This window comes from Coregonus clupeaformis, chromosome 27, assembly GCF_020615455.1.
Source record: "Coregonus clupeaformis isolate EN_2021a chromosome 27, ASM2061545v1, whole genome shotgun sequence".
NCBI lineage: Eukaryota > Metazoa > Chordata > Actinopteri > Salmoniformes > Salmonidae > Coregonus > Coregonus clupeaformis.
Genome location: NC_059218.1, coordinates 45,298,608 through 45,307,122, shown reverse-complemented (window position 1 = coordinate 45,307,122; position 8,515 = coordinate 45,298,608). Strand labels below are relative to the sequence as shown.

At 45.8% G+C, this 8,515-nt stretch overlaps 1 pseudogene; it reads right to left on the bottom strand.

The window, feature by feature from the left end:
• Positions 1 to 201: 201 nt before the first annotated feature.
• The window catches only part of LOC121542008, a 184,904-nt pseudogene continuing 176,590 nt past the window's right edge, over positions 202 to 8,515 (bottom strand).

Here is an 8,515-nt window from a genome sequence, read left to right as displayed (position 1 = left end):
GAACCGAGGGCCAAGTGTAGGGAATTGAGTTGTGCTGCAGACCCACTCGGCTTTTGTTGCGTTGTGTAATAAAGTCTATCTTGATTCTACAATAACTCTGGAAGAACTTTGATTTTTAATAAGTATAGGGATACATTTCCACGACACCTCTTGTAAATTAGTTTTTTCTTTTTAAAATTTTTTGGGAAGCCTTGCTTCCCTTGGCATCCATGAATACACGTCACTGGTGAGCAGTATGTCCTGTGCTCAGACTCGTTGAAGGAGAAGTCTTCATCCAAATCAAAGTTAGTGATCGCTGTTCTGATGTCCAGAAGCTCTTTTCGGTCAGAGGAAATAATTGCAGAAACATTATGTAAAGATTAAGATCAGAGTTTAAAAAACACACAAAATAGCAGAATTGGTCAGGAGGCCGTAAAACGACTGCTATCCATTCCAGCACCATTCTCTTCTCCTCTCACGGGTTCTCTCTGACCTCTGCCTTGTTCTTGATGACAGAGGAGAAGCGGACCAGTTTTATCTCCTTGGCGTCCCGTCCTCGAGCGTCGTCCCACACATATTCAGGTGACAGCAGCTTGGTGGGCTTATTCTTCACCAGGTACCAGTTCAGATGACTCTCCTCCTGCCACACAGCCTCCACACCCACAGACTTATCCACCTAGAGGGAGGGTGGGGAAGAGAGGGGGGACAGGGGGTTGAGAGAGAGAATGACTGAGTGAGTGACTACAGAGGGGATTGAGAGAGAGTGAGTGCCTGCCTGCCTCCCTGCGTCTGTGCCTACGTGTCGGAATGCATGCCTTTCTGTCTGCATAACTGTCTGTCAGGTATGAGTGTGTGAGTGTGTGTTTGCCTGCCTGCCTGCCTGCATGAGTACCTACGTCCAAGTGCTCCCTGCACGTCTTGGTCAGCCTGTGAACATCCTCCAGTGCTCCTCCGAATATGTTGGCCTGGTAGTAGAAGTCTCCCTGGTCCAGGGGTACATAGGCTGTGGAGACGTTCCGCCGCTCGTAGGGGTACTGGTTCCGGGGGTGCCAGTAGAACCTGCAAGACACAAGACAATTTTGTATTGTTACGTAACCTTTATTTAACCAGGAAAATACCCTTACCAAGGTCAGGGTGAAACTTTATTTGGATAGCCTGTAGAGCACCTACAGATGGACAAGCTACAGACTATCAGTAACATTTCAACTAACTAACTATCTACTAACCCTAGCCCTAACCCTGAATTTAACCCTAGCCCTAACCCTGAACTTAACCCTTATCCTAACCCTGAACTTAATCCTTACCCTTACCCTAGCCCTAGCCCTAACCCTTATTCTAAACCTAACCCTAAACTTAGCAAGCAGTTGCTTATCAACAGATAGTTTGTTGATAGTATGACCACCTGTAGAGTATCAACAGATGGAAAATCCATGTCACATTTTCTGGCCTATCCAGACAAAGAATTGATTTTGTCTGCGATGGAACCCAGCCTGGGAGACAGTATATTAAGGGGGGCAGTCTAGCGAATCCAGGAGTTGTGGTTTCATCTCGCTGTGATATTCTCAGCCTGATTTAGAGCTCTCAACATGAAAAAATACTAAATAATTTCGTAGAATTGAAACACGACCATTCTCGTGGTCATAGAGGGACGAAAGCTGATGTTATAACGAGTCTGCAGACATTCAAATGGTGTCTCTGCGTCGCTCAGAGAACTTGGTAGAAAATGCTCTGTCGTCACTTATATGAAAAGGGGACTAATTTGTACTGACACTAAATGTGATCTTATTTGTTTTACAGTTATAAGAAAGGTGAAATCTTATAGCAAGTCATTTATAATTTCATTGTTACTATATTTAGAAAGCATTTCAGTCGTTTCAAGCCCTATTCCCCCACTTTCGTTGAATAGAGAGAAAATCATATATCATTTTAATATTTGTACTATGTTTCTTGAGCTTGTGTCCTTAAATGTGAAGAATTTACAATTATGTTTACCAGAAAGGGGAGTTCCAGACCTTTCTAGAACTATGCAGCATTACTAGTTGTCCATCTCATGAAAAACAGTTACTTTTGGGTATGTCTATTTAGGAGTAAATCTACATTTCGCCATTATGTTCAAGTTAAAGGAGAAGTTATATTTTTTACAACCAATTTAAAAATACACTACTATGTGGACACCTGCTCCTCGAACATCTCATTCCAAAATCATGACCATTAATATGGAGTTGGTCCCCCCTTAGCTGCTACAACAGCCTCCACTCTTCTGGGAAAGCTTTCCACTAGATGTTGGAACATTGCTGCAGGGACTTGATTCCATTCAGCCACAAGAGCATTAGTGAGGTTGGGCACTGATGTTGGGCAATTAGGCCTGGCTCGCAGTCGGCGTTCAAATTCATCCCAAAGGTGTTCGATGGGGCCGAGGTCAGGGCTCTGTGCAGACCAGTCAAGTTCTTCCACACTGATCTCGACAAACCATTTCTGTATGGACCTCACTTTGTGTCGAACTGCCAGATGGTGAAGCATGATTCATCACTCCACCGCATGGTGATCTTAGGCTTGTGTGCGGCTGCTCGGCCATGGAAACCCATTTCATGATGCTCCCGACAAACAGTTATTGTGCTGACGTTGCTTCCAGAGGCAGTTTGGAACTCGGTAGTGAGTGTTGCAACCGAGGATAGACGATTTTTACGCACTAGGCGCTTAGCACTCGACGGTCCCGTTCTGTGAGCTTGTGTGGCCTACCACTTCCGCGGCTGAGCCGTTGTTGCTCCTAGACATTTCCACTTCACAATAACAGCATTTACAGTTGACCTGGGCAGTTCTAGTAGGGCAGAAATTTGACGAACTGACTTGTTGGAAAGGTGGCATCTTATGACGGTGCCATGTTGAAAGTCACTGAGCTCTTCAGTAAGGCCATTCTACTGCCAATGTTTGTCTATGGAGATTGCATGGCTGTTTGCTTTGATTTTATAAACCTGTCAGCAACAGGTGTGGCTGAAATAGCTGAATCCACTAACTTGAAGGGGTGTCCACATGCTTTTGTATATGCAGTGCCTTTGGAAAGTATTCAGAAACCTTGACGTTTTACACATTTTGTAACGTTACAGCCTTATTTTAAAATGGATAAAAAAATGAATTTAAAAAATAATGCCCAGCAATCTACACACAATACCCATGATAAGGTGAAAACGGGTTTTTAGATTTTTTTTACAAATGTATTAAAAATAAAAAAACAGAAATAACTTGACTGGAGTCCACTTGTGGTAAATTCAATTAATTGGACATGATTTGGAAAGGCACAGACCTGTCTATATAAGGTCCCACAGTTGACAGTGCATGTCAGAGCAAAAACCAAGCCATGAGGTCGAAGGAATTGTCCGTAGAGCTCCGAGACAGGATTGTATCGAGGCACAGATCCGGGGAAGGGTACCAAAATATTTCTGCAGCATTGGAGGTCCCCAAGAACACAGTGGTCTCCATCATTCTAAAATGGAAGAAGTTTGGAACCATCAAGACTCTTCCTAGAGCTGGCCACCCGGACAAACTGAGCAATTGGGGGAGAAGGGCCTTGGTCAGGGAGGTGACCAAGAACCAAATGGGCACTCTGACAGAGCTCTAGAGTTCCTCTGTGGAGATTCGAGAACCTTCCAGAAGGACAACCATCTCCGCAGCAATCCACCAATCAGGCCATTGTGGTAGAGTGGCCAGACGGAAGCCACTCCTCAATAAAAGGCACATGACAGCCCGCTTGGAGTTTGTCAAAAGGCACCTAAAGACTCTCAGACCATGAGAAACAAGATTCTCTGGTCTGATGAAACCAAGATTTAACTATTTGGCCTGAATGCCAAGCGTCATGTCTGGAGGAAACCTGGCACCATCCCTATGGTGAAGCATGGTGGTGGCAGCATCATGCTGTGGGGATATTTTTCAGTGGCAGGGACTGTGACACTAGTCAGGATTGAGGCAAAGATGAACAGAGCAAAGTACAGAGAGATCCTTGATGAAAACCTGCTTCAGAGCGCTCAGGACCTCAGATTGGGGTGAAGGTTCTCCTTCCAACAGGACAACGAGCCTAAGCACACAGCCAAGACCACGCAGGAGCGGCTGCGGGACAAGTCTCTGAATATCCTTGAGTGGCCCAGCCAGAGCCCGGACTTGAACCCGATCGAACATCTCTGGAGAGACCTGAAAATAGCTGTGCAGCAGTGCTCCCCATCCAACCTGACAGTGCTTGAGAGGATCTGCAGAGAAGAATGGGAGAAACTCCCCAAATACAGGTGTGCCAAGCGTCATACAAAAGAAGACTCAATGCTGGAATCGCTGCTAAACGTGCTTCAACAAAGTATTGAGTTAAGGGTCTGAATACCTATGTAAATTTGATATTTCAGTGTTTTGTTTTTAATAAATTAGTAAACATTTCAAAAAACCTGTTTTTGCTTTGTCATTATGGGGTATTGTGTGTAAAAACAATAGAATAAGGCTGTAACGTAACGAAATGTGGAAAAAGTCAAGGGCTCTGAATAATTTCCGAAGGCACTGTATGTCAGCAACGGTTATGGCTGAAGTAGCCAAATCCACTAATGTGAAGGGGTGTCCACATACTGTTGTATATATAGTGTATATACTGTACATGTAAATAGCATGTTATAGCAGGGTCCAGACACCTTTTTTGACCCTTCTATAACATGCCATTTACTTCATAAATATAGATTTTTGGTTGTAAAAAATGAAACTTCTCCTTTAAATAAGTAGGTAAGTAAGTAATACCAGGGATGGATGCTGGCCCTTCAAGTAAGTATTACCAGGGGTGTATGCTGGCCCTTTAAGTAAGTAAGTAAGTAAGTATTACCAGGGGTGGATGGCGGCCACCAGTCTCCCCAGAGCCTCTGGCCCCACACGGCCTTGGAACTTCATGTCTACATCAAGGCAGAAGATGTAGTGCGCCTCCCGGTGGATGTGAACCTCAATGGCAGTCTGCTCCCAAATAGATGGTTGGTGGATGTTCAGTAGAATTTCAATCAATCAATCAAACAAACAACAAACAACAAATCAATCAAATCAATAAATCAAACAAATCAATCAATCAAACAGTCAAACTTGATTGTCCTCAGATGTAAATTTGGTTTGCAGGCAGGGGTAAGATGATAAAAATACACAATCCACCGTCGACAACATTTCAACTTATTGGTTTGCACTAACCCTAACCATGTAGGCATATCCTCTTAATTAACTGTAACCCTAGAAATATGTTGCCTATTATCAACAGTTGATATTTTGTTAATAGTTGGGACATCTTTAGGAACCACTACTACTACATTTTTACATTTTTAGTCATTTAGCAGATGCTCTTATCCAAAGCGACTTACAGGAACAATTAGGGTTAAGTGCCTTGCTCAAGGTCTCATCAACAGATTTTTCACCTAGTTGGCTTGGGGATTCAAACCAGTGTGTAAGGGTTGGTGTGAGGTGTGACCCAGGTGTGGTGCAGGATAGATAGTAGGCAGTAGGCAGTAGGCAAGGATGGTGAAACAAGGATCTTTACTGGTGGTCCAAAAGCCAGGATACAAAACAACGGACTATACATGATAACAAATGAGGAGCACTTAGGTCTCCAAAAACAGGCTGACAACAAACAATACGAAATACTAACTCTGACTGGAAAAACACAATGACACAGGGAGAACACTTCTTCAGTACCTGTAACTCCATCACGTGCTCTGATACTGATACAGTGGGGAAAAAAAGTCTTTAGTCAGCCACCGATTGTGCAAGTTCTCCCACTTAAAAAGATGAGAGAGGCCTGTAATTTTCATCGTAGGTACACGTCAACTATGACAGACAAAATGAGAAAAAAAATCCAGAAAATCACATTGTAGGATTTTTTATGAATTTATTTGCAAATTATGGTGGAAAATAAGTATTTGGTCAATAACAAAAGTTTCTCAATACTTTGTTATATACCCTTTGTTGGCAATGACACAGGTCAAACGTTTTCTGTAAGTCTTCACAAGGTTTTCACACACTGTTGCTGGTATTTTGGCCCATTCCTCCATGCAGATCTCCTCTAGAGCAGTGATGTTTTGGGGCTGTCGCTGGGCAACACAGACTTTCAACTCCCTCCAAAGATTTTCTATGGGGTTGAGATCTGGAGACTGGCTAGGCCACTCCAGGACCTTGAAATGCTTCTTACGAAGCCACTCCTTCGTTGCCCGGGCGGTGTGTTTGGGATCATTGTCATGCTGAAAGACCCAGCCACGTTTCATCTTCAATGCCCTTGCTGATGGAAGGAGGTTTTCACTCAAAATCTCACGATACATGGCCCCATTCATTCTTTCCTTTACACGGATCAGTCGTCCTGGTCCCTTTGCAGAAAAACAGCCCCAAAGCATGATGTTTCCACCCCCATGCTTCACAGTAGGTATGGTCTTCTTTGGATGCAACTCAGCATTCTTTGTCCTCCAAACACGACGAGTTATATTTTGGTTTCATCTGACCATATGACATTCTCCCAATCCTCTTCTGGATCATCCAAATGCACTCTAGCAAACTTCAGACGGGCCTGGACATGTACTGGCTTAAGCAGGGGGACACGTCTGGCACTGCAGGATTTGAGTCCCTGGCGGCGTAGTGTGTTACTGATGGTAGGCTTTGTTATTTTGGTCCCAGCTCTCTGCAGGTCATTCACTAGGTCCCCCCGTGTGGTTCTGGGATTTTTGCTCACTGTTCTTGTGATAAGTTTGACACCACGGGGTGAGATCTTGCGTGGAGCCCCAGATCAAGGGAGATTATCAGTGGTCTTGTATGTCTTCCATTTCCTAATAATTGCTCCCACAGTTGATTTCTTCAAACCAAGCTGCTTACCTATTGCAGATTCAGTCTTCCCAGCCTGGTGCAGGTCTACAATTTTGTTTCTGGTGTCCTTTGGCCATAGTGTAGTTTGGAGTGTGACTGTTTGAGGTTGTGGACAGGTGTCTTTTATACTGATAACAAGTTCAAACAGGTGCCATTAATACAGGTAACGAGTGGAGGACAGAGGAGCCTCTTAAAGAAGAAGTTACAGGTCTGTGAGAGACAGAAATCTTGCTTGTTTGTAGGTGACCAAATACTTATTTTCCGCCATAATTTGCAAATAAATTCATTAAAAATCCTACAATGTGATTTTCTGGATTTTTTTCCTCAATTTGTCTGTCATAGTTGATGTGTACCTATGATGAAAATTACAGGCCTCTCTCATCTTTTTAAGTGGGAGAACTTGCACAATTGGTGGCTGACTAAATACTTTTTTTCCCCACTGTACGTACTCCTTGACATCAAGGAACTAGCAGAGAAAACTGAGCAAGGGAACACAGGGAAGTGAGGGCATAAATACACAGGTGAATCAGATAGCCACAGGTGACACCAATAGGCAGATATCTAGTCACGACTGTGAGTGAGGAGGTGCCAATGGTTGTCGGAGGATGACACCTAGTGGGTCACTCCGGAACTGCGACCTACTCCTGTAACAGTGCCCTCGTGTTGGCATGGCGCCCGGCAGGAGATCGATAGCTCAGTCATAAGGCCTGTGAGGAGGGAGGCCCTTGGCATGCCTCTTACTAAACCCCTCCACCAGATCCCAGCGTAGGTCCACTGAACCCTGACGAGGAGGAAAAGTCTGGGCGTCTCTGGAGTTGGGGTTTCGGTTCCGGCTTGCTAGCACCCTCCAGATACCTAGCACCCTCCCGTTTTCCCGGCTTCTCCAGGCATGAGTCGCCGTGGTGACCTGCGTGGCCGCAGTTCCGGAAACGTCCCTGGGGCAGACCCTCTGCCTCTTCATTCAGGACAAGCGCGCCGCACCCAGCTGCGTAGCCTCCTCCTGAGGCGTCTCCTTCCTGAATCGGCGGAAAGACTCCGGGCTGATAGGGAGACACGGAGGCGAGCCTTGCGTCATGCCTCTCTCGTACGCCCTCTCACGACGCCTTTTTTCCACCCGCACAGAGAGGTCGACGAAGCCGTCCAGTTGTTCAGGCAGCTCCCTGAAGGAGAGTTCGTCCTTCATCCCCTCCGATTGCCCCTGCGTGTACAGGACAACCAGGACGGCCTCCTCCCATCTTGCCTCTCGAGCCCAGGTCCGGAACTCCATGGAGTAGTCTGCCACCGAACGGTCACCCTGCCGACAAGCCATGAGCCACCTCCCGGCCTCATGCCTCGACTCCACCCGAGAGGTGTCAAACACCTTGCGGAACTCCTGGATGAATTGGTAGGAGTCGGAGCACGCCGGAGTTTGGCTCTCCCACTCCGCGGTAGCCCAAGAGAGGGCCCGACCTGTCAATAGAGCCATAATGTAGGCCACCCGGCCCTGCTCCGTTGGGAAGGAGGAGGGTTGCAGGCTGGACATCAGGGAACACTGGGTGAGGAATTCCCTGCAGGCCTCTGGACGTTCGTCGTACGGTGGGGTTCTCGCGATTTGGCAAGCGAGACTGGAGACGCCGCTGCCGCAACTGACTATACACAAAAGCAAATTAGGAGCACATAGGTCTCGAAAAAAACAGGCTGACAACAA